This window comes from Tamandua tetradactyla, chromosome 7 (genome assembly GCF_023851605.1).
Source record: "Tamandua tetradactyla isolate mTamTet1 chromosome 7, mTamTet1.pri, whole genome shotgun sequence".
Classification (NCBI taxonomy): Eukaryota; Metazoa; Chordata; class Mammalia; order Pilosa; family Myrmecophagidae; genus Tamandua; species Tamandua tetradactyla.
The window spans coordinates 15,134,712-15,160,098 of record NC_135333.1 but is presented as its reverse complement, the minus strand read 5'-3'; the positions used below and the strand labels follow the sequence as shown (position 1 = coordinate 15,160,098).

The following is a 25,387-nucleotide window of genomic DNA, read 5'->3' as shown; positions in this document are numbered from 1 at the left end:
AATTCTAACACCCACAGACCTCCCTTGTCCTGTCCTTTTGTAGTCTTACCCTTTCATGACTCCTAACCCCTGTTAATTAGTGATCTTTTACTTATCACTGTAGTTCCGTCTTTTTGAGAAGTATTCTTTCCATTATTTTTTTGCTAAATTTTTGTCTTGACATAATTTCAGACCTTCAGAAAATTTACGAGAATTACAAATAATTCATAAACCTATTCTTCAAATGTTAACGTTTTTTTCCACATTCTCTCTTCCTCTGCTCTTTTTCTCCTTCTGTTCTTCTTTTCCTTTTTTCCACCCTCTCTCTATATATGATATTTTAAATGCATTGATAGACATAAATTTTAGTATATATATTTTAAATATATATATAGATATTTAAAATATATTTATGTTAAAATGTATGTTTTTTTTTCCAGAACCATTGGAGAATAAATTGTAGATGTGCTGCCCCTTTTACCACTGCAGACTTAGTTGTGTATTTCCTAAAACCAGGACTTTATCTTACATATTAAAGAACAGCTTTCAAAATCAAGGAATTAATATTGATACAATGTGGTTATCCAGATGTTGTCAATTGCCTTTATAGCCCTCCCCCTACAAAATATAATTCTGAATCATTATGTGTTGCATTCATTTGTCATATCTATCTGGTCTTCTTTAATCAGGAGGCATATGATATTGATGTTGCCGATTCTGGTGATATTAATTTTGATGATCGGGTTATGGTGGTATCTACGAAGTTTCTTCTCCATTGTAAAGTTGTTATTTCTTCCTTTGTAATTCCTTTGTAATTAATCTTGTGGTATAAATATTTGGTTACTACTCAAACTTTGCCTAGTAGTTTCAGAAACTATTGATGATTCTTGCTAGAATTGGTTATTAATGATTAATGGTGATTTTGAATTGTCATTCTTTTTTTCATATTTTAATTGGCTTTTTACTATAAGGAAGATAGTTTTTGCTCCGCCATGAATTCTGTACACTAGGTTATAATCTTTTATATCATTATTTATTTTGAATTTATTTCCTTATTTGTTTTGGAATTATCCTAGATTTGGCCCATGAAAACTCCCTCAAGCTAGCTCCAGTATTCTTTTGATACATCGCCAGCAGTTTTTGAGCCCTTTCTTAATTTCTAGCACAGACTGATATTCCAGGCTATTCATATACTTTCCCTTTCCCAGTGTAGAATCATTTCTCCAGGGATTTCTGGGTCTTTTTGTGGAGAATAATATTTCCTTTATTCTTAAAACTTTTATTCTTAATTATCTTTAGTCTTCAGTACTGCAAGGTTTCCTCCTGTGCTGTTCTGATCTATTCTATTTGGAGTACTATACTGCTTTAATTATTTTAGTGAAATATTTTATTATCAGATCTTTCTGCTATGTATTTGACATTGATGAACAAACATCCTTTTTCACTTGTCCTTTAGAATTCAATAATCCCCTGTTTTTACTTGACCGCTTCGAATGTTCATATTCTTCTTCCTTCATAGATTTTTAAAAGATAGAATTCCCCAGGATTCTGCCCTTGTCTGGGAAACAGTGCTCTTGCTTTTACTGGCCAGACATTGCTGGATGTGAGTATAAACTGATTCCATCCTTTTGGAGGCAGTTTGGCAATGTATATCAGCATTACAAATGCATACTCCCACTTCTCTGAAAGTATCACACAGATAGACTTATGCATGTTCATAATGATATCTGCAAGGTTTATTATATGAATGCCAAAAGATTAGAAGATTATGCACAGAAATTTGAAAGGTCTATTAACATTTTCCTCCTTTCAACTCGTACTTGTATGTATGTCATATACTCTTCATCTATGTCAGCCAAAACAACATACTGCAGAAGAGTGAACCAAAGGCCAAACGTCAATTAATAGGAGATTGGTTAAGCAAATTATGGAATGGCAATACAATGGAATATTATGCAGTTGAAAATTAATACAAAGTGATGTATTTATGTGGAAAAATAACAATAAGGAAAAGAACAATGTGCAGATAATATTACACATTACTTCTTGTGTAAAGGGGAGGAAATATGATTTTGTAGTTGTATTTGCTTATTGTATTAGTCTGTAGGCTGCTGGAATATGATATACCAGAAATGGAATGGCTGTTAAAAAGGGGGATTTAAAAAAGAAAAAAAGAATAAGACAACAAAAATAAATGAATAAATAAATATAAAAAATAAAACAAAGAAAAAAAAATTAAAAAAGGAGGGGGGGGGATTTAAATAAGTTTACAGTTTGAAGCCTATAAGAATACCAAAACTAAGGCATCTAGTGAGAGATACCTTGATTCTAGGAAGTCTTATGGGTCAGAAACACCTGTGTCAGCTGAGTAGTCATGTGTCTGGCATCTGCTGGTCCCTTGCTCCTGGGCTCTTTTGCTTTCAGCCTCTGTTCCTGTGGGGATTCCTCACTTTGTTTCTCTGGGGCTGGCCTTCATCTCTTGGCTTCTTTTGGTTCTCTCCATGTTCTTGTTTGCCTGACATCTCATGGCAATACCTACGGGACCCTAAGCATCTCCAGACATCTGTGTCTCTGCTCTCCAGGTGTCAGTATCTGTCAGCTCTGCTCTGAAGTTTTTGTCAGTTGTCTGTCAGCTCTCAAACTTCGGTCGTTTATCCAAAATGTTTCTTCTTTTAAAGGACTCCGGTAAACTAATCAGTACCCACGGGGAATGGGTGGAGTCACATCTCCATCTAATCCAAAGGCCACACCCACAATTGGGCACATCACATCTCTGTGGGGGTAATCTAATCAAAAGTTTCTACCCTGCAGTATAGAATTGGGATGAAAAGATGCTGCTGCCTCCACAAGATTGATTCAGGATTAAAACATGGCTTTTCTGGGAAACATAGTAGATTCAAACTGGCATACGTATATTAACATAAAGGAACTCCAGAAGGAAGAAGTAGAAACTGATACTTTACCAAGGAAGCAGGGTATGAACTGGGATAGGGATGAGGTTTGTCACTGTGTACCTTTTTAAAAAAATGTTTATTATTATTATTATTGCTATTATTAGTGAGAGTGGTTGTAAGTTTACAGAGAAATCATATAAAAAGTGCAGTGTTCCGATATACCTGTTCTTCCCCATTGTTGGTACTTTGCATTAGTGTGGTACCTTTGTTACAACTAATGAAAGATGACTAAAGTACTACTATTAACTATAGTCCATAATTTACATTAAGTTTATTTTTCCTCATATACTGTTATTAATAAACTGGTATTAGTTTTTAATAAACTGGTATTAGTGTTGTAATTTGTTAGAGTTCATGAAAGAACATCCTTATAATCCTCCAGTCCAGTGTCCACAATAGGGTTCACTGTGTTAAAGTCTCATGTTTTATCTTCTAACTTTAATTCTAGTAACATATAGGACCTAAAACTTCTTTCAATCACAATAATGTGCTACCGTTACCACCATCCATTTCCAAACCTTTACAATCAGTCTAAATAGAAATTCTCTACAAATTAAGCATCAGTTCTTCATTCTCTACCCCACTCTTTCCCCTGGTAACTTATATTCTAGATACTAACTCTGAGTTTGTTTGTTATAATTAGTTCATATCAGTGAGACCATACAGTATTTTTCCTTTTGTGTCTGGTTTATTTCACTCAGACTAATGTCCTCAGGAATCATCCATCTTGTCACATACATCAGGACTTCATTCCTTTTTACAGCTGAATAATATTCAATTGTATATATATATATACCGCATTTTGTTTATTCATCTGTTGGTTATTGGGCACTTGGTTTGCTTCCCTCTTTTGCAATTGTAAATAATGCTGCTATGGATATTGATGTGCAAACATCAGTTCAGGTCCCTGCTTTCAGTTCTGGATATGCTCTTAGTAGTGGCATTGCCAGGTCATATGGTCATTCTATATTTAGCTTCCACAGAAATTGCCAAACCGTCTTCCACAATGGTATACCATTTTACATTCTCACCAGCAGTGGATGAGTATTCCTATTTCTCCATATCCTATCTAGCACTTGTAATTTTCTGTTTATTAGTAGCCATTCTAGTGGGTGTGAAATGATATCTGATTATGGTTTTGATTTGCATTTCCATAAAAACTAGTGGCATCTTTTCATATACTTTTTTAGCCATTTGTGTATCCTCTCTCCATTTCTTGTCTAGGGTTTTCTTGTTGATTGGCTTTGTGTTTAAGGCTCTTCTTTGATGCTTGGTCCAATAATTCAAGACATTTAGAATAGCCCATGTTTAACTATTTAGATTTTGTCAGCTCTTCATGTTATTCTTGCCCTGGATATGTGGTGCAGTTTTTAAGGTTGTGCTTTTTGTGCAATTGTTTCACCTCCAGGAGAAAGCTTCCTTTCCTTTGTTCCTTCTCTGGGCACTTTTATCTGTTCTGTTTGTTTTTCTGCAGGATTTCCTTCCCAACTCCTACGATTTGTTTAAATTCTCTCCTTTACCCAGTGTCCCCTTTTCTTTACACTTCTCAGCTCTGGGATCCGTTCTATCTGTCTTATAGCAGTTCAGCTTAAACCCTCATACCTTTTTGTTTTTGTTTTTTCTTTGAGGCTTCTCTCCTTATCTGACCTGTGAATGTGTTACCTGCCTAATTAAATTTTAAAAATGATTTCCACTATAACTTAAAGTTGGTTTTAACATAGCCTGAGTTCATATTTTGAAGTTCTAAATCAGTGGCCTACAGTGTAGTATTCTTTAACACAGTCTATAAAGTCCTTTATTTTTTCAACCTCATACTTTGCCACTTTCAGCTCCATATTTTACATTTTAGCACCGTTATTTCCTTTTACTTTTTCTTTCACTTAGCACCGTTTCATATTTGTGTATGTTTTACCTATATCTTTTTCATATTTATCTTATAAAAATCAATTTATGTCATCTTCTTTGGTAAACTGTCCTGAACTCTGCAAGCTGAGTTAGAAAATTCTCTCATAATATTCTGTCTATACATTTGTTATTGCTCTTATCACATTGCATTATAATGATCAGTTCTTTTATAGTACCTAGACATAGATACTCAAATATTTGCTTTTAATGTGTTTTCTTTGATATCTTTGCCTGTAGGATAGGGGTCATCCCTCAAATAGCTTATAGTCCTTAATGGAAACAGATATGCAGGAACATAACTAACATAAAACAGAGTATGATAAGTGAGATCCTAGGCATATGGAAAGATTATACTTCCAGAAGTCCTTGGTGTGGGCCTTGAAGACAGGCCAGAGTCTAGATGGAGACATTTTAACAGGGCCTGTATAGAAGTATCAGGTAATCTAATGTATCTTTAGCATAGAGAAATTGTGACTCAAGATGAATAGGGGAGAAAAGGAAAAATGGGAGCAGATTGAGGAAGGGGTAATATTCTAGTGTAAGGAATTTAAATATTATTTTGTAGGCATAGTAGGACTATTAAATGTTTTTGAATAAGAAATCAGTGTGGTCAGATCTATGCTGTTGGGTTATTGCTTTAATGTTTTGTGTAGGATAGGAAAAAGGAAGAGATGAGAGACAGGGGCACCTGTTAAGATAGTTTATACTGTAAATGGTAATGTTGAATATGGGCTTAAAAAAGGAACAGCCGGGCCACAGTGGCTCTGCAGGCAGGAATGCTTGCCTGCAATGCCAAAGGACCTGGGTTCGTTTCCCGGTGCCTGCCCATGTAAAAAAAAAAAAAAAAAATGGAACAACCAGCTATACTTTCAAACCACATCTTTTGTCCATACAGTCCCTTCAACATGGAATTCCAAATGTGAGATTCTATTCATCTTTGAAGAGACACCTTATGTTACTTCTACTAGTAATCCTTCTCTGATAACTTCCTTCTAATTATAATTAATTGTACCTTGTTTGGGCTGCATTTCATTTTCATTTCTTTTATAACTTTTTTTCATACTCTTTGTCTTGTCTTAACATTGTTGCTGTGATTACCCCCAGGATTAATTGGTCCCTTCTGGAAATGTCTATATTACTTTATTTGGTCTCTTCATATACTGCTTATCACACTATATTATTATTTGATGGCTTTTTTGTTTACTTCATTAAAAAGTTTTTGAGTGCCAGACCCCAAATAACTCATATTCTGGCAGTCCATGTGTTTTATCTATACTATGTAATTAGATACATGAGTTCCTTAAGTGTAACCTTATTTTTATCCCTTGTGCTTAGCACATTGATACATACTAAGTACTCAAGAATGTTTGAAATATGTCATTGGAACAGTATTGGTTAAAATTTTGGTTTAAATCTGGGCTCTACCACTGTAGCCTGGATCCACTGTGGAGAGGTTATTTTGGCCTATCTAAACTGTAATTTTCTTATCTGTAAAATGGGGAAATAATAGTATGCCCATCTTGTTAGAGTGGTTATAAGAATTAAATAATTTATGGAAAGCACTGAGCATAAAAAGTGCTGTACTTATTTAACCTGCTATTATCATCATTATCATCTGGACTTGGCATAAATTTTGCATATAGAATAATAGGGAAAATTAGAAATAATTTGGTGATTTTTGATCTTCATTGACTGAGAGAATGTGATAATATTAAGATGGGAAATGGAGGAGGAAGAGCAGGACTGCAGGATTGCTGGGAGAAGTTTTTTTTCATTATACAGGAAAATTGGAGAAGATGGCTACAAACACAGGTAGGTTTATTGAAATAGATATGTGAAGAGTAGAAGAAAGAGAATCTTTAATGTTCTTTATATATATATATATGTGACCTTTAAAATACAGTTTTTAATTATTTTCTTTCAAATCTTTCTTTTCTGCTTTTTGACTTCATTGATAGGGTTTTATGTGAGCTTAGGAAGCAGTACTTCCAGTTAGATCTTTATCTACAAATGATATTAAGTTCATTTTGCTGGATTTTGAGGAGTTTGGTTTCAAACATTTTGCATCTTTAGACATATTTTGATATTTAATATTGGGGTAAAATCTGTTCCTACTCTCTGGCCTTTGGATTTAGACATTTTCTTCTCTAAGTTAATGAATCAAGGATTATTTATTAACCTTTCTAGAACTACTTAGAATTTCGCATTCTTTCACTCTTGGCAATAATTGTCTCCACATTTACTTTATAGAGTCCTCTTTGGTGGAGCCCACAGGCGGAGAGGAAACACAGGATTCATAAGATGGCGGGCGGGTGAGTGACTGAGAATATGGGCAGAGACTTGGAACAAAGATGTGGTAGTGGTTGCTCCTTACTAATAAGGAATAAAATTTGAAGTATAAATTTGGACATTATATTGTCTTGATAAGATCTATTAAGACAGATGTAATGGTTTTGAGGTTTTTCCTTTATGTCAATTTTATTAATAACTTATGGCATTGCTATCATGCCATCTGTACTATGATTTTATTGAAATTTCACACAGTAACTCGGCATGCAGTTGACAATTTGGGGAAATGTATAACAAACTGTATATTCCTAAATAGATCTTTTTGTCTTTGGTGATAGTGGTCAAAGATGTATTATTAAATTGCAGTTTGGGGCCTTTCTTTTTCATTTGAATTACATGAAGTTTAACTCTTAATAGTAAATAGTATTTTAATTTAGTAAGCAGATAGAAAAACTTCTTGAACCACAGAAATCAAACTTGAGAGAGAGAAAAAAATAGCAAAAACCACAGGGAAACAGTCTAATTTGTGTTAACACAAAATCATCAAGTGATAAGTATTTTTTTGTACATCCAATATCAACTTTATTGTAGTGTATATTATATAAATAGAAAGCTGTTATTTTATACCACAAAATTAGTATCGCAACAAAGTAACATAAAGGAAAAAAGGAAGTAAGTTGTAGTCATAAAAGGACTTTAAGACAAGGAGTAGAGTCTAGAAAGTGGAACCATATAAAAAAAAAAGAAGTCTTGGGCTTATATCCATGGAAGGTGTTTTTATTTCTCAATATAAAAATAACCTTTAATTGGTGTGCTAATTCACTAGTGAATTTATAGCGGTTATTCTGTTAGATGGGACTGTTAATAAGTAATATTATAAAATAGAAAAAGTTCATCTCTAGGACCTTTTTACTACTTTTTCTTGTTCCTTCAATCTCCTCATTCAGTAGTCATCATCTGCAGACCTTTCTCTGTTTATCCCTATCCAAAAGGGTCTCGGGTACCTTTGGGACTTTGCAGGTTTTATTTAAAAAGATGAGTAGACACACTAAAATAGTGATGGATTATGTAACATTTAATTGGAGCTCTCAAAAATCCAAACATTTCCTTGTGGTAAAATTTCAAATATTTGATACCCATTGAGGGAGATATTTTTTGAAAAGAGAGTTTTAGAGCTTGCTTCTTAAATTACAACCTGTTGCCCGGTAGGGGAATTAACATTATTATTTATCTGATATATGCTGGTGTTTGAATATCTGTGTTACTATGCTGGGACTTTTTTATTTATATAATATCGTTTGATTTTTATAGTGAGTTTGTGAGACAGACATTCTTATTCACAGTTTACTGAAGGGGAAACTGAAGAAGGCACTGAGGGATGAAGTGACCTTCCTTAGAAGGTTATAGTAGAGGCATATCTGAAAATTAGAGCTTCTGTACTCTAAAATCCTTGCCTTTATCATAGACCAGTATTTCACAGTTATTTTATTTTGTTTTACCCGTTATTCTTTTTGATGAGCATAAAGATAGATATCTTTACTTTCCCCAAGAAATCCTGTACATGGCTGTGTAGAGATGTTCCCCCAACTTCCCTATGAATCACCACACTGATGTGCTGCTTGTGGTTAATCTAGTCTTAGTTGAAGCTTTTGTTGTGGTTTTGTCTGGGTGTATAGAAATGCCTTATTAACAGAGATGGTCAACAACTATAGCATTCAGTTTTTAATATTTCGAGAGTGTGTGTATGTGTTTGTGTGTGTGTGTGTGTGTGTGTGTTAGCAGACTGGCCAACTTTGAAGTTTGTGCTTAGAGTAAGGAAGTATTGGCAAGTTATGTATGAGCTGTAATGTTTGAGAATTACCATAGAAAGAATTAACAAATTTCTTATTGACATTTTTGAACAGATATATTCAGTATTAGAGTTTGAAAATGTTCATTCACCAGAGTTATAATGTGCTTATCATGTGCCAGGGCTGTGCTAGATTCTACACTGAAAATATAACTGGAAACACATGTACTCTGCCTTTAATGAGGCTGTGGTTTAGAAGGTATACAAATGTGTCATTTAACCATGAAAATATACCATAAAACTTACAGTAATAGAGGTTTACAGAAGGAAGGGTAAGGACACTGGGAAGGGAATGTTTAATTAGGCTTGGGTGAAAAGTGAAGCCCAAATATTTTCATGAATACCAGAAAATTCAAGGCTGACTTATTTATGTTTACAGCCTGCTCTCAAATCATGTATTTTTATGTGTACATGCAACATTTCCCTTATGTGCACAGAAATGCAATATTAAGCTTGAACACTTAGCCCTTTCTCCTTTCTTAAGTCATACATAATCATGTATATTCCTCCCACCCCACCCAACCCCCCCACCCTACCCCACCCACTCCTGTATAACTTTTAGAAGATTTCTCTTATTACACTCATTTATTCCTTTTGCTTTTCTGCTTTCTGGCTCTAAAATCTTGCTGGTTTTTGAAAGCAGACAGACTTATTTCTGGGAGGAAAAGGAGAGTCAAATTAATGTTGATATCTCTTATTTCTACGAATCTTTACAGCACTTAGTAATGGGTAAAGGATCACAATAGTGATGGGGAAGGGTGAAGAGAACAGGGTGGTGGAGCTAGTTTTCTGATTGCTTAGTGTTTTTATTGACACACAAAATTTCTTTCTGTTAAGAATAATCTGAAGACTGAAAGTGTGATTAGTTATATTCTTGAGTTGAAAATAAAATTGCAGAGCAATTGTCTGGAGCGAAACATTTATTCTGTGGTATATTATATTTTGGTCCATTTTGGTTGTAAGGCTTTTTGGTGAGTTATATTTATGAAGTGTCCCACTATGATTAAGCATGCAAATGCATTTCTCTGTCTTCTCATAGGTGCACACTTTCTCATTGTCAGGCATGTTGGTGGATATTAAAGCACTTATTTTTACTTGAAAAACAGTTTGATGTTATGGAACCCTACATTGGAAGTTAGGACACCTGATTCTTTGCTCTCTAATGTTGAGGTAGTCAAACTTCTCTTAGGCTTCAGTTTCCTTGTTTATTAAATAGTGGGATAGTATAGTGCTGTCCCTTGCCAAGATATTTCTCAGCTCCAAAGTCTTTTTATTTTGACAGGGGTATTTCTTGAACTTTGAATGCTTCCACAGGCCTAGGCCCTGTGCTAGGTGCAGTCAGAATGACACATGGAAGATAAACATATATATAGATCAATAGAATAGAATTGAGAGTCCAGAAATAAATTCATACATCTGTAGATAATTGATTTTTGATAAGGATACTAAGACCATACACTGGGTGTGTTAGTTAGATTCAGTTGTCAACTTGGCCAGGTGAGCATACCTAGTCTTGTTGCTGCGGACATAAGCCAATGGTACGTGAACCTCATTTGTTGCTAATTACATCTGCAGTTGGCTAGGAGGCATGTCTGCTGCAATGAGTGACGTTTGACTTAATTGGCTGGTGCTTAAATGAGAGATCGCAGTGTAGCACAGCCTAAGCAGCTCAGCATTCCTCATCTTAGCACTTGCAGCTCAGCCCAGGCCTTTGGAGATGCCGAAAGAAGTCACCCCGGGGAAAGTTGTTGGAACCCAGGGGCCTGGAGAGAAGACCAGCAGAGACCATCCTGTGCCTTCCACATAAGAAAGAACCTCAGTGGAAAGTTGACTGCCTTTCCTCTGAAGAACCAACAAAATAAATCCCCTTTTATTAAAAGCCAGTCCGTCTCTGTTGTGTTGCATTCTGGCAGCTAGCAAACTAGAACACTGGGAAAGAATACACTTTTCACCAAATGATTCTGGGACAATTGGATATCCATATGCAAGAGCAAATTTGGATCCCTACCTCACACTATATCCAAAATTAGCTCTCAGTGGATCGAAGACCTAAATGTAAGAGGTAGACCTTTGAAACTCATAGAGAAACATATAGATGTAAATCTTTATGACCTTGGATTAAGGAGTGATTTATTAGATTGACACATAAAGCACAAGCAACAAAGAAAAAACTAAATAAATTGGACTTCAAATTAGAGATCTTTTGCATCAAAGGACACTATCAAGAAAGTGAAAATACACCCCACAGAATGGGAGAAGATATTTATAAATCATATCTGATAAGGATTTAGTATCTAGAATATATAAAGAACTCATACAACTTAACAATACAAAGAAAAATGACCTAATTGAAAACTGGGCAGACAATATGAATAGACATTTCCTCAAAGAAGATGTACAAATGGCCAGTAACACATGAAAAGATGTTCAATATCATTAGCTATCAGGAAAATGCAAATTAAAATCACAATCAGAATCGCTTAATACTCATTAGGATGACAGTAATCAAAATGACAGGTAATAGCAAGTATTGGTGAAGATGTAAAGAAATTAGAACCCCCATACACTGCTAGTGGGATTGTAAGATGGCACAGTTGCTTTGGAAAACAGTGTGACTTTTCCTCAAAAAAGTTAAGCATAGAGTGGCCTTATGGCCCAGCAATTCTGCTTCCAAGTTGTGCCGGTTTGAAACTATTATATACCCCAGAAAAGCCATGTCCTTTTAATCTAATTTTGTGAGGTCAGACCTATTGTTGGGTGGGACCTTTAGATTAGGTTGTTTCCATGAAGATGTGACCCCGCCCATTCCAGACGGGTCTTCCTCCATTACTGTAGTCCTATGAGAGAGCTCATGGAGAGAGAGAGAGAGAGAGATGGCTCAGAAAGAAAATACCCCAGGAGAAACCAGAAGGACCCAGAGGAACTGAGAGAGCCATTTTGAAAACAACCCAGGAGAGAAGGGCCAAAAGATGTCAACATGTACCTTCCCACGTGACAGAGGAACTCTGGAGGCCATCGGCCTTTCTTCAGTGAAGGTATCCTCTTGTTGATGACTTAGTTTGGACATTTTTATGGCCTTAGAGCTGTAGATTTTTAATCTAATAAATCACTTTAGAAAAAGCCAGCCCATTTCTGGCATATTGTATTTTGGCAGCTTTAGCAAACTGAAATATAGGTATGTACCTAAATTGGAAACATGTTAATACAAAAACTTATACATGAATGTTCATAGCAGCATTATTCATAATTGCAAAAAAAAAGTGAAAATAATCCAAGTGTCCATTAACTGTTGAATGTATAAAAAATATTCATAAAATGGTGTATGTCATGGTTAGGTTTGTGTGTCAGCTTGGCCAGATGATGGTTCCCAGTTGTCTGGTCAGGCAAGCACTGGCCTCACCATTGCTGTGAGGTCATTTCATGGACTTAAATCATTAGTCAATTGATTACATCTATGATCAACTAAGGGGTGTCTTCCACAATGAGAGATCCAATCAGTTGGACCTGATCCAATCAGCTGGGTGTAATCCAATCAGTTGAAGATTTTTAAGGGAGAGTTGACAATTTCAGCCATCAAAGGAAAGAACTTTCATTTCTCATTTAGTCGGCCAGCCTCTCCTGGAAATTCATCAAAAACCTTCATAATTGTTGTCAACTTTTGACCTAATGTATGGAATTTGGACTCATGCCCCAGTTTCGTGAGACACTTTTTTTAAAAATACTTTTTTTTTAATGTGAAATACAAGTACAAAAAAGTGATGACTTTCAAGGTACATTTTGACAAGTAGTTACAGAACAAATTTCAAACAACCTAATCTAAAGGTCCCACCCAACAATAGGTCTGACCTCACAAAATTTCAAAGTATAGTATGGGTTGCAGTTTCCTTCTAGTTGTTCTAAGACACTGGAGACTAAAAAGATGTATCAATATAATGATTCAGTAGTCATATGTTAAATCCTTATCTTCTCTATTACAATTCCTCCTTCTTTCAGTCTTTAGGAATACTTAAGCAATGACCATTCCAACTTCCTCATGTTGAAAAGAGGTGTCAGCATTATGGGGTAGGGAGATGCAACTGGTTGATGCTCTTGGAGAGACTGAAAACTCTGGGTCTCAGGTCTTATCTGTCTAGGAACCATCTAGAAGGCTTTAGGTTTCTGAAAAATAAACTTAGTGAGTGAAACTTAAAGAGTCTCATATAGAGAGCTCTGGCTGTTCTTCCGAGTTTATGGGAATACTGTTGGTTGGGGCTTGGCATACCATGGTAATTAGCAATATCTAGCTGAAGCTTACATAAGAATAACATCCAGAATAGCCTCTTGACTCTCTATTAAGTATCTTAGCCACTGATAATCTTCTTTTGTTACATTTTTTTCTCTCTTTTGGTCAGGTAGGCATTGTTGATCCTACAGTGGTAAGGCGAGGCTCATCCTTGGGAGTCATATCTGACGTTGCCACAGGGAGACTCATACCCCTGGACGTCATGTCCCATGTGGAGGGAAGGGTAATGATTTTACTTGGAGAGTTTGACTTAGAGAGCGGCCACAACTGAGCAAAAGAAAAGGTTCTCTGGAAGTAACTCTTAGATATAACTGTAGGTAGGCTTAGCTTCTCCATTATTGAAATAAATTTCATAAGAACAAACTCAAGATCAAGGGCTTAGATGATTAACCTGAGAGTTCCTAATGTTTGAGAGAGTATCAGGAATTTCCCAGATGGGAAGGTTTAATAGTTCCATATTTTTTCTCCAGTCCCTCAAGGAACTTTGCCAATACTTTTTAATTATCTGCCCAAAATATTCTGGAATGTATCCAGGTATTACATTAAGCTATACAGAATTGTAAGATCTCATTCCCAGTTCTAGGCTCTATCTGTTTAGGTTGTTTAACTGAACTGACCAGACACAGATTAATTTAGATTGTGCACTACAGAAAATTTAGGTTTTGGAAAAAATAACCTCTCATTCTTTTCCCTCATACAGTAGGTGAAGTTCTAAAACACAGAAAGTAGCATCCTTTACCCTGTATTATGATTTATCTTAGTCCCAAACAGATCAGTTTCATTCTTATCCCTAATTGAAGCCTGATCTCTCTTTTTGATTTCTTTAACATTATGTATTTAGGAATGCTGACTTTCAGAGCTACAGAACTCCAGCTTTGAGTCTTAGGTGTCACACAGGTACCCAAAGTTCCAGAAAAATAACAGGTTATACACATATTACCATCTCAGAATTTAGAAATAACACTTAAACCTCGAGAATAAATGTGACAGCTGTAACAGCGTACAATCTAGGCCTCCATTATTCTTATAAATATTTTCTGAAAGAGACAATACAATATTTGTCCTTTTGTTTCTGGTTTATTTTGCTTAACATAATGTCCTCATGGTTCTTTCACCTTGTTGCATGCCTCATGACTTCGTTCCTTTTTGTGGCTATGCAATGTTCCGTCATATATGTACACCAGTTTGCCCTCCTACTTCTCTGTCAATGTACCCTTTGGCCACCTCCGTCCAATGGGTATCATAAATAATGTCGCCACAAACATCAGTGTGCAAACGTCTGTTTGAGTCCCTGCTTTCAGTTCTTTCGAGTATATTCCCGGTAATGGGATTGCCTTCTCATGGCAACCCTATAATTTAGCCTCCTGTGGATCCACTACATTATCCTTTAGAGAGGCTGCCCCATTCTCCTACCCTACCGACATTGAATAGGTAAACCTCTCTCTCTCTCTCTACATTTCCTCTAGCTCTTGAATCTTTCTGTTTATTTATTTTGAATCTGAAGATTTTGTTGAAATATATTCTATCCAGAATAATTAGTGTTTCACAGTATCCTTTCTTAGTCACATATTCATCTCTCTCAATTTTAAGACAATTTTCATTGCTTCAAAGAATACAATAATAGATAGACACACCAATACCAAGGAGAAAATCATCTTAAACTCTTGTCCCTTCCTCCCCCACCCCCCATTATTTACCCTTGGTATTTTTGTGGTACTAGTCATGTATTCCTGTTAAATATAGCACATAGCATGGAGTAAGCAGTTTTTCTCATATACCCCTTGTTCTAGTTTGTTAGCTCCTATAATGCGATATACCAGAAACAGAACAGCTTTTTAAAAGGGGGAATTAAGAAGTTGCTAGTTTACGGTTCTAAGGCTGGGAAATTGTCCAAATTAAAACAAGTCTATAGAAATGTCCAATCTAAGGCATCCAAGGAAAGATACCTTGGTTCAAGAAGGCCAATGATGTTCAGTGTTTCTCTCTCAGATAGAAGGGCACATGGCAAACATGGCGGCGTTTGCTAGCTTCCTATCCAGGCCTCTTGTTTCATGAAACTCCCTGGGAGGCGTTTTCCTTTGTCATCTCCATAGGTTGCTGGCTAGTGGAATCTGGTTCTCTGGTCCTTCTGTCATGGTCCTGAGGCTCTCTTCTCATACTCAAAAAGTTGCTGGTTGGTGGACTCTCAGCTTCATGGTCCTGCAGCATCCTCTGCTCTTTCACAAGCTCATGACTTTCTCGCTTGTTGTCTAACTTTTTCCAAACTGCTGCTTCTTTTAAAGGATTCCAGTAAAACCAATCAAGACCCACCTGGAGTGGGTGGAGACATGTCTCCACCTAATCAAGTTTAATACCGACACTTGTTTGAGGCACATCTCCATGGAGTTAATCTCATTAAAGTTTCCAAAATACTGTACTGAATAGGAATTAGAAGAAACGGCTGTCTTTACAAAATGAGATTAGTCATAAAACATGGCTTTTCTAGGGTACATAAAGCCTTTCAAACCAGCACACTCTTCTATTAACTCCTTGCACAAGTGTCATACCTTTGATGTAATTTGTATAAAAATTTATATGTGTAGTGCTAATCAGTGAGGTACATAGTTCTAAACAACCCCTTTCGATCATATTTACCTTTAATATCGCACTAATCCTTATAAACCCACTACTTTCATTACCTGTATCCATTCCCATGCTTTTAAGTTTAAGCTCATTAGGCTGTACATATTAAGTAACTGTTACTCCTTCTCTAGGTTCTATCTCTAGGTCCCTTGTATTCTATATTTTAAGACCCTGAATTTACATTTTCCAGGGGGTTCATACTGGTGAAATCATACAGTATCTATCCATTTTGTGTCTGGCTTATTTCACTCAATATTATGTCCTCTGAGTTCATCCATGTTGTCATATGCTTCAGGACCTCATTTCTTCTAACTGCTGCGTAATATTCCATCATATGTAAATACCACATTTTGTTTATCTGTTCCTCTGTTGATGCGCACCTGGATTGTTTTCATCTTTTGGCAATTGTGGATAATGCTGCTATGAATATCGGTGTGCAAATGTCTGTTTGTGATACTGCTTTCGTTCTTTTGGGTGTATACCAAGTAGTGGTATTGCCGGGTTGTAGGGCAACTTGATGTTTAGTTTTCTGGGAAACCGCCAAAATGTCTTCCACAGTGGCTATACCATTATACATTTCCACTAGTGTGAATAAGTGTTTCAGTTTCTCCACATCCTCTCCAACATTTGTAGTTTCTTGTTTGTTTAACGGCAGCATTCTTTTTTTTACATGGACAGGCACCAGGAATCGAACCCGGGTCCTCGGGCATGGCAGGCAAGCACTCTTACCTGCTGAGCCACTGTGGCCCGCCCTCGGCAGCATTCTTGTATGTGTGAGATGATATCTCGTAGTTTTGATTTGCATTTCCCTTAGAGCTAATGAATATGAACATTTTTTCATGTGCTTTTTAGCCATTTGTGTTTGCTCTTCAGAAAATGTCTATTTATATCCTTTGTCCATTTTATATTTGGGTTCTTTTGTTGTTGAGTTGTATTATTTCTTTATGTATTCTGGATATCAAACTTTATCAGATACATGATTTCCAATTTTTTTCACCCTTTGAGTTGGTTGCCTCTTCACCATTTTGACAAAGTCCTTTGAGTCATAGAAGTATTTGATTTTGAGGAGTTCTCCTTTATCTGTTTTTTCTTTTGTTGTTCGTGTTTTGGATGTAAGGTCTAAGAATCTACTTCTTGTTACTAGGTCTTGAAGATGTTTCTCCATATTTTCTCCTAGGAGTTTTATGGTACTGACTCTTATATTTAGGCCTTTGATTTACTTTGAGTTAATTTTTATATAAGGTGTCGGGTAAGGGTCCTCTTTCATTCCTTTGTTTATGGATATTCAGTTCTACCAGGCCTATTTATTGAAAAGACTGTTCTGTCCCAGTTCAGTGGATTTGGGGGCCTTGTTGAAGATCATTTGACCCTAGATTTGGTGGTTTATTTCTGAACTCCCAATTTAATTCCATTGGTCAATATTTTTATCTTTGTACCAATTCCATGTTGTTTTGACCTCTGTGACTTTATAATAAACTTTAGAATCAGGAAGTCTGCGTCTTCCCACTTCATTCTTTTTTTAGGATGTTTTTAACTATTTGAGGCCCCTATTCCTTCCAAGTGAATTTTAATCTAGCTTTTCCATATCTTCAAATTAGGTTGTTGGAATTTTGATTGATATTGCATTGAATCTGTAAATCAGTTTGGATAGAATTGACATTTCATGGAATGTCTTTTTACCTATTTGAATCTTCTTTGATTTCCTTTCCTTTAACAATGTTTTGTAGTTTTCTGTGTATGAGTTCATTTCATCTCTGGTTAACTTTATCCCTAGATATTTGAGTTCCTATTGTGAATGGAATTTTTTTCTTAATTGTCTCTTCACTTAGGTAATTATTTGGATATAAAAACATTACTGATTGTTGTGCATTGATCTTGTATCCCACCACTTTCCTGAATTTGTTTCTTAGCTCAAGTATCTTTGTCATAGATTTCTCAGGATTTTCCAAATATGGAATCATGTCATCTGCAAATAATGAAACTTATGCTGCTTCTTTTCTGATTTATATGCCTTTTATTTCCTTTTCTTGCCTAATTGCTCTAGCGAGAACCTCTAGCACAATGTTCAATAATAGTGTTGACAGTGGAAGTTGTCTTGTTCCTGATCTCAGCGGAAAGGGTGTCAGTCTCTCACATTTGAGTATGATGCTGGTTGTAGGTTTTTCATATATGCCGTTTATCATATTGAGGAAATTTCCTATGATTCCTGCCTTTTGAGGTGTTTTTATCAGAAAATGTTGCTGAATTTTTTTTCAACATCAGTTGAGATAATCATGTGATTTTTCCCTTTTGAGTTGTTAATAGCTTGTATTATATTGATTGATTTTCTTGTGTTGAACCACCCTTGCATGCTTGGAATAAACCCCACTTGACCATGGTGTATAATTCTTTTAATGTGCCATTGGATTTGATTTGCAAGTGTTTTGTTGAGAATTTTTGCGTCTGTATTCATTAGGAAGATTAGATTGACCTGTTGTTTTCCTTTCTTGTAGTATCTTTATTTGGTTTTGGTATTAGAGTGATGTTAACATCATAAAATGAGTTAAGTAGTGTTCCTTTTTCCTCAATTTTTTGCAAGATTTTGAACTGGAATGGTTGTTACATCTTTTGGGCATGTTTGGTAAAATTCCCCTGTGAAGCCATGTGGCCCTGGGCTTTTCTTTGTAGGAGGATTTTTGATGACTGATGGAATCTCTTTATTTGTGATTGGTTTGTTGAAGTCCTCTAGTTCTTTTTGAGTCAGTGTAGGTTGTTTGTGTGTTTCCGGGAATTTGTCCATTTCATCTGTTTTCTAGTTTGTTGGCATATAGTTGTTCACAGTATCCTCTTACTATTTTTTTATTTCTTCAGGGTCCATGGTAATGCCGCCCCTCCCCATTTCTGTTTTTATTTATTTGTATCCTCTCTTTTCTTTTTTGTCAACCTAGCTAAGAGTCCATTTGTTTTTTCTCCAGTTCACTTATTTCTGCTTTAATTTTTATTTCTCTTCTTGTGTTTGCTTTGTTTTTAGTTTGTTGTTCTTTCTCTAATTCCTCCAGGTGAAGTTAAGTCCTCAGTTTTTTCTTTCTTCTTTTTTGATACAGGCATTTAGGGCAATAAATTTCCCTCTCAGCACTGCCTTTGCTGCATCACATAAGTTCTGATATGTTGTATTCTCATTTCATTTGTCTCCAGATATTTACTGATTTCTCTTGCAATATCTTCTCTGACCCACTGACTTTTTAAGAGTGTGTTACTTAATCTCCGTATATTTATGAAAGTTACAGTTCTTTGGTGGTTATTGATTTCCAGCTTCATTCCATTGTGGTCAAAAAGGGTGCTTTGAATAATTTCAGTCTTTTAAAATTTATTAAGACCTGTTTTGTCCCCAGTGTTTGCTCTGTCCTGGAGAATATTCCATGAGCACTAGAGAAGAAAGTGTAACCTGGTGTTTTGGGATATAACGATCTGTATATGTTTGATACATCTAATTCATTTATCACATTGTTTAGTTTTCTCTATTTCTGTATTGATCCTCTGTCTGGTCCTTGTGTCTATAGAAGAGAGTGTTGTATTTAAGTCCTCCACTATTATTGTTGAAGCATCTGTTGCTCTGTTTAGTTTTGCCAATGTTTGCCTCATGTACTTTGGAGTTACTTGATTGAATGCATAAACATCTATGATTGTTATTTCTTCTTGATGAATTGTCTCTTTCATTAAGATTTATTAGTCTCCTTCTTTGTCTCTTACGACATCTTTGTATTTAAAATCTATTTACATTTGAAGTCTGTTTTGTCTAATATTATTCTAACTGCTTTCTTTTGTTTACAGCTTGCGTAGGGTATCTTTTTCCATCCTTTTACTTTCATTCTGTTTGTATCCTTGTGTCTAAGAGACTCTCTTGTAAAGAGCGCATAGATGGTTCATATTTTTAAATCCATTCTGCCAATCTATATCCTTTAATTGGTGAGTTTAGTTTGTTAACATTCAAGGTTTTTACTGTAAAGGCAGTTCTTGACTCTGCCATCTTAACCTTGTTGGTTTTTATTTGTCAGATCTATGTATTTTTCCCCTTCTTCTTTCAATCCTTTAAGTTACTCTTACAACTATTCTTCAATTCTGTGCTCTCCTCCAGACCTCTCTCTTCTGTCTCTTTTTTTCCAGCTGACAGAACTCCTTTTAGTATTTTTTGCAAGACTGGTCTCTTTTTTTTTATTTTTTGTTTTTTTAGATGCATGATCATCATTTCTTAGTACATTTGCATCGATTTAGAAGAACTAGCGACACACCAGACAAAGATATAGAATGTTAATATAGAGAAAAGAAATAAAAGTAATGATAATAGTAAAAAAAACAAAAACAAACAAACAAAAACAAACAAACAAACAAAGCCTATAGCTCAGATGCAGCTTCATTCAGTGTTTTAACATGATTACTTTACAATTAGGTATTATTGTGCTGTCCATTTTTGAGTTTTTGTATCTAGTCCTGTTGCACAGTCTGTATCTCTTCAGCTCCAATTACCCATTATCTTACCCTGTTTCTACCTCCTGCTGGACTCTGTTACCAATGACATATTCCAAGTTTATTCTCGAATGTCCGTTCACATCAGTGGGACCATACAGTATTTGTCCTTTAGTTTTTGGCTAGACTCACTCAGCATAATGTTCTCTAGGTCCATCCATGTTATTACATGCTTCATAAGTTTATCCTGTCTTAAAGCTGCATAATATTCCATCGTATGTATATACCACAGTTTGTTTAGCCATTCTTCTGTTGATGGACATTTTGGCTGTTTCCATCTCTTTGCAATTGTAAATAACGCTGCTATAAACATTGGTGTGCAAATGTCCGTTTGTGTCTTTGCCCTTAAGTCCTTTGAGTAGATACCCAGCAATACCATTGCGTAGGGTATCTTTTTCCATCCTTTTACTTTCATTCTGTTTGTATCCTTGTGTCTAAGAGACTCTCTTGTAAAGAGCGCATAGATGGTTCATATTTTTAAATCCATTCTGCCAATCTATATCCTTTAATTGGTGAGTTTAGTTTGTTAACATTCAAGGTTAACAATGCTGGGTCATATGGCAATTCTATATTCAGCTTTTTGAGGAACCGCCAAACTGCCTTCCACAGTGGTTGCACCATTTGACATTCCCACCAACAGTGGATGAGTGTGCCTCTTTCTCCGCATCCTCTCCAGCACTTGTCATTTTCTGTTTTGTTGATAATGGCCATTCTGGTGGGTGTGAGATGATATCTCGTAGTTTTGATTTGCATTTCTCTAATGGCCAGGGACATTGAGCATCTCTTCATGTGCCTTTTGGCCATTTGTATTTCCTCTTCTGATAGGTGTCTGTTCAAGTCTTTTCCCCATTTTGTAATTGGGTTGGCTGTCTTTTTGTTGTTGTTGAGTTGAACAATCTCTTTATAAATTCTGGATACTAGACCTTTATCTGATTTGTCATTTCCAAATATTGTCTCCCATTGTGTAGGCTGTCTTTCTACTTTCTTGATGAAGTTCTTTGATGCACAAAAGTGTTTAATTTTGAGGAGCTCCCATTTATTTATTTCCTTCTTCAGTGCTCTTGCTTTAGGTTTAAGGTCCATAAAACCGCCTCCAGTTGTAAGATCCATAAGATATCTCCCAACATTTTCCTCTATCTGTTTTATGGTCTTAGACCTAATGTTTAGATCTTTGATCCATTTTGAATTAACTTTTGTATAGGGTGTGAGATATGGGTCTTCTTTCATTCTTTTGCATATGGATATCCAGTTCTCTAGGCACCATTTATTGAAGAGACTGTTCTGTCCCAGGTGAGTTGGCTTGACTGCCTTATCAAAGATCAAATGTCCATAGATGAGAGGGTCTATATCTGAGCACTCTATTTGATTCCATTGGTCGATATATCTATCTTTATGCCAATACCATGCTGTTTTGACCACTGTGGCAAGACTGGTCTCTTGTTAACAAATTCTTTCAGCAGTTTGTGAAAATTTTAATCTCTCTCTCACTTTTTTTTTGTGGTGCATGCTCCAGTAATTGAACCTGGGTCTCCCGCATGTCAGGTGAGCACTCTACCACTGAACCACCCGTACACCTCTCCCTCACTTTTGAAGGACAGCTTTTCTGAATAAAGAATTACTGGCTGGAAATTTTTCTTTTTCAGCATTTTAAATATATTATACCACTACCTTCTTGTTACCATAATGCCTGTTGAGTAGTCCAAACTTGGTCTTATGTGGCTTCCCTTGTGCGATGCTTCTGGTGATGACTTGGCCAGGTGATATGCCCAGTTGTCTGGTCAGGCAAGCACTGGCCTGACTGTTGCTGCAAGGATATTTTGTGGCTGGTTGATAAAACAGAAAGTTGTAATCAGTGACTGATCACATCTGCAGTTGACTAAGGGCATGTCCCCTGCAAATGAGATAATCCATTCAGTGAAGACTATTAAAGGAGAAGCAATACTTTTTCACTGCTTCTTCCACTGGCAAGCCTCTGCTCTGGAATTTGTCGAGAACTTTTATTGGAGCTGCCAGCTACACATCCTGCCCTATAGATTTTGGACGCTTCCATTGCCGCAGTTGCGTGAGATGCCTTCATAAATATCTCCTATTGGCTCTGTTTCTCTAGAGAACTCTGACTAATACACCTTGTGTATAGTGCATTTCTTTTCTTTTACTACTTTCAGGAGTTTCTGCTTCTCTTCAGCGTTGTACAGTGTGATTAGTATGTGTCTTTTAATAGGTCTATTTGGATTTATTCTATTTGGAGTTCTTTGGGCTTCTTTGATTTGCATATTTATGTCTTTTATAAGGGTTGGGCTGTTTTCCCCAGTTATCTCCTCAGATTATCTTCCTAGCCCTTTATTCTTCTCTTATCCTTCTGGGACACCACTGATTCTTATTTTGCACACATCATGTTGCCCATCATCTCCTGGAGATCCAATTCAAATTTATCCATCTTTTTTTTTTTGCCATTTCTTCTTTTGTGCATTCAAATTCAGTCCTCTAGTTCGCTTATTCTTTCTTCTGCCTCTTCAGATCAGCTCTTGTGTGTCTCTAGTATATTTGTATTTTATCTACAGTATCTTTCATTTCTGTAAGATCTTCTGTTTTTCTATTCATTCTTCCAAATTCTTCTTTATGCTCTTCTTGTGTCTTCTTGATATTCTTTATGTCTTTAATCAATCCATTGAATTTATCTAGGAGATTTGTATGAACATCTTTGATTAGTTGTTCCAAATTCTGTGTCTTGTTCAGAATTTGGTCATTTGACATCTTCATATACTTTGTGATTTCTTGCTGCCTTTAAGGTGTTTAATTATCTTGACAAGGTTATTTAGAAAGTTGATTTCCCTTGCTCGTATAAGATTTTGTATTTGCTTGGGTTTGGATTGAAGATCTCCTTTTGCTTCTAGTTTGTCAGCAATTACCCTCCAAACCAAGACTGGGACCTTGTGTAGGAGGTGCAATACTGATTGAATATCTTTTAAAAGCTAGGAAGAAAGGCAGTTTGTTAGACTGCACTTTGTGCATCTCCCAGCAGATGGTGGACTTTAGCCACTTCCCCTTTGTCTTGGCCCTCCCTGACAAGTCAGTCAGCTGGGCCATGACCCAACCAAGAGCAAAGCCAGTCAAGGCCATAGGTCTCAGTGTGTGCCAACCCTGGAGCTGTGGGGTGGGCATTGTGCATCTCAGCCGAGAATCTGCTTGTGGGCATAGTGGGTCTGGTCTGGTAGCCTCCAGGACCCTGTGTGGAATGACCTTGGGCTGTGGGACTATGTATTTCAGCTACGCTGCACACAGAGCCTGGGAGTGCCTGGTTGGCATGGTACAACTTGCTCCCTCATCCCCACCTCTCCACCTGTGCAGGCCGTGATCGCTCTGGACCTCCGTGGAGAAAGGATAGAAGCAGAGGGATCCAGAGACTCTCCTTTGCCGGGCAGTTGTTAGATCTGCTCAGCTCTGTGCCCCTCCCCACCACCCCGAATCTCATCCAAAACTAGGCACCCACAGCAGCCTGACCCAGGGGTGGGGGTAGGCACTATGTTCCGCAAGGTCTCTGTGTGTAGGTAAACCAAGTCTGCTGTCTTCTGGGTTCCCAGCAGAGCTCCTGGCTGTGGAACTGAGAGGAGAGACCTCTCAGCTGATATGGAGGTGGGAGTGGAAGAGTATGAAAGCATATCGCTCCCTTACCACCCATGCCAGCCTGCACAGTGCAGCCCACCCCAGGTGCAGTCACCACTGGGTAAATTCACCTGTCCTCTCAATCGTAATTTCTCTGCTTTTTTTCATCCAGATCATCCCTGTATAGTGTAGAAGTTCCTCTGTGGTCACTTGTGACCTGGAATCACTGTCTTGGTTATGTTTCTAGCACTTGTAGCTGTTCCACGGAACTGGGGTGAACTCAGCCTGTCTCATTCCACTATCTTCCCCAAGGAACTGTAAAACACGTTTATAAAATCTCATATTTACAGATACCACCTGTTGATACTGTTTCCCTAGAGAACCCTGACTGATACAGAGTATTATTCAGTTAGAAGAGTAATGAAATACTGATAAGATACTACTTCATAAGTGAATCATGAAAACATATGCTAAGTGAAAGAACCAAGATACAAAAAAGCGCGTATAGTATGATTCCTTTTATATGAAATGTCAAAGAATAGGCAAATCCCAGTGATAGAAAAAAGATAAATGATTGCCAGGGGTTGGAGATTCAGGGGAATGACTAATTGGATTTGGGTTTCTTTTGTGGTATGATGAAAATGTGTTGGAATTAGTGATGATAGTTGCTAAAATGAACTGTTTATGATAGAGATAGTGTTCTGTGAGAGGATACATAAGTCATTATGTGCTCCTCTGTTGGGTTAAGACCATACTCCATGAATAAGTAATATTTAAATTGTAATCTGAAGAATGAATTGGCATTGTTCTGCTGTAAAGTGTGGTAGCATTAGGAAATGAGGAAACATATTAATTAGAGTAAACAGCTTAAAGCCAATTTCAGCTATAACAGGGATAAGCTATTTCTGTCACTGTATATGATTGTCAAAGACTTTATGCCTTAAGTAATTTAATTGTCTATTCCATGGAGGACCAAAGCAGCATAATGATATTTATTATAAAAATATGTATACCCCAGCTTCTCCTGGGGAAGACGGGACATTTATTTTTCATGATTTGATTCTAAATATTTTTTAATTTCAGTGTGTTGCATTATAATTTTTTTCTGGTTTTCGTGAAACCAGAGCTAAAATTTAGAACTTGTTTGTGCTAGACTTTTTTCTCCCCGCTATTTATAAAGCAAGTTTCCAACCTTCCATTCTATGATTTTTACTGTTTTCATTCTTTCTGACAGTTTGTGATTATGTTCAGATTCTTGTAAACATTATTTACTGTGGAGTTAAGATAAACTGAAACATTTATTTCTATTTCCTGTTATGTAATTATAAGGATATTTTATTATGGAAAAATGTGAAATATGTTCAGATGTAGAGAAAATGGTACAATCAACTTCCATGTAGT

General features: G+C 36.4%; 1 protein-coding gene across 6 annotated transcripts in view; it reads left to right on the top strand.

Moving 5' to 3' along the window:
- Positions 1-25,387, top strand: part of AKT3 (AKT serine/threonine kinase 3) — a 430,706-nt gene that overhangs the window by 72,012 nt on the left and 333,307 nt on the right. The window contains exons 2-3 of one of the 6 annotated variants that reach the window (XM_077168490.1): positions 1,499-1,582; positions 7,089-7,150. The exons of 4 other annotated variants lie outside the window; for them this stretch is intronic. The gene's annotated coding sequence lies outside the window, so the exon portion shown is untranslated. The remainder of the gene's footprint in view (positions 1-1,498; positions 1,583-7,088; positions 7,151-25,387) is intronic. One more of the 6 variants, XM_077168491.1, reaches the window with a different exon arrangement.